Source organism: Pinus tabuliformis, chromosome 8 (genome assembly GCF_031772625.1).
Source record: "Pinus tabuliformis cultivar Carrire ecotype Pingquan chromosome 8, CPIR1, whole genome shotgun sequence".
NCBI classification, from domain to species: Eukaryota; Viridiplantae; Streptophyta; class Pinopsida; order Pinales; family Pinaceae; genus Pinus; species Pinus tabuliformis.
The window spans coordinates 950571925-950573686 of record NC_142294.1 but is presented as its reverse complement, the minus strand read 5'-3'; the positions used below and the strand labels follow the sequence as shown (position 1 = coordinate 950573686).

The window sequence follows — 1762 nt, the reverse complement described above, 5'->3', positions numbered from 1 at the left end:
TTGACTACGAAATTACAACATTTTACAAGGAAATTTTACATCTATTTTTAGCTTCGGGGTCACTGCCCCCGATCCCCTGCCTTTGGGGAGCTCCAAATAATCACCGTCGCCTCTCCTGGACCCCCCCTCACAATGCAAATTGTCAAAATCTAAACTTTGGCTACTCTAAAATCTAAAATCGCCCATTAAAATTTAATTTCCCATTATTCTATTAAAAAACTATTAAAATCTAATCAATTAATTTCTCGCTACTCTTGAGGTAAGGTGTTCCTTGAGTTTGTTTGCAGGAGTAAAGCAGAGACATTGTCTGTTGATTTAGTTGCAACCATGGCAGATGCGGATGTGGATGTCAGTACAGTGCAATCAAAGAAGAGAATGTTCAAGAAGTTATCCTACAGGGGTGTTGTTCTGGATTCCCTTTTGGAAATGACCTCTTGAGGTAAGGTGTTTGTTGAGTGTGTTTTCTATAGTATAGAAGAGGCGTTGTCTGTTGATTCAGTTGCACCCATGGCAGACGCGGATGTGGATGTCGGCACAATGAAGCTGAAGAAGATAATGTTCAAGACATTATCCTACAGGGGTGTTGATCTGGATGCCATTCTGGACATGACCTTTGAAGAGATTGACAAGCTCTTCCATGCTCATGCTTGAAGAAGGTTTCAACGAGGTTTGAATAGGAAACCAATGGCCTTAATCAAGAAGCTCCGTAAGGTGAAACAAGAAGCTCCTATAGGAGAGAAACCATAGCCAGTTAGAACCCACCTCCGTAACATGATAATTATTCTTGAGATGATTGGTAGCATTATTGTTGTTTACAATGGGAAGACACTCAATCAGGTCAAAATCAAGCCCAAGATGATTGCCCATTAACTAGTATGGTTTTCTATTTCGTATAAGCCAGTGAAGCATGGAAGACTTGGTACTAGTGTTACACATTCCTCTAGGTTTATTCCTCTAAAGTAGACCAGCTTAGATCATTTGATATGGTGGATATGTAGTGGGGTATTCTTAACTATTTCCAGATTACAAGTATAGGCATAGATAATTTGTTGCATATTCACATCAGTAAATCCTTTCACAATGCTTAAATGAATTTTTGAAGGGTAATTTTGGTGTATTGTTACATTTAATTAGCTAATGCACAAGTTGAACTATTTGGTTATTTTGATGAAATTTTCTTCAACAATTTTTTTTATGGTTCCATAAACTATTTTTAGTCTTGTAAATGTTAAAATATCATTTCATTTCATTATTCCTTCCTTGATACTCTTCTTCCTTACCAGGTTGGGAGAGGGCTCAAAGCCAATAAAACTTACTATAAATAAACTCTATTTCGTACTAGGCTTCCTGGTAGACTTAGTATTGTAGTCCCTTCCTGGTTTGTAGTGCCAAATGCCTGATAGTTATACAATTATGGAGATGTAGAATGTTGCCTAGGTCAAGAGCATATCATGAGAAAACAAGAAATAACCTCCCAACCAGATCCTTTTCCTGTAAGTAGCAATACTACCCTCCTCTTTTTTAATTTATTGCAGCTAGGATGATTTGACATAGAGTAGGTGCCACTGTTTGTGAGAGAATGTCTCTCTACTTTTGCTCTTGCCTCAGTAAGCTAGTTCACTCATCTTGGGTATGAACATCAACATGAGGAATAGCACCCAGTTAATTTGGGCCACTAAAAAATAGAGCTTGGGCCTTTCTCTACTATGTACCACTTAGGAATGAACCCATAAATCATTAACTACCCAATACTTGCCAAAAT

General features: G+C 37.9%; 1 pseudogene; it reads left to right on the top strand.

The window, feature by feature from the left end:
• Positions 1-507: 507 nt before the first annotated feature.
• Positions 508-963, top strand: LOC149238624 (small ribosomal subunit protein uS19 pseudogene; annotated as a pseudogene).
• The last annotated feature ends 799 nt before the right edge of the window (positions 964-1762 follow it).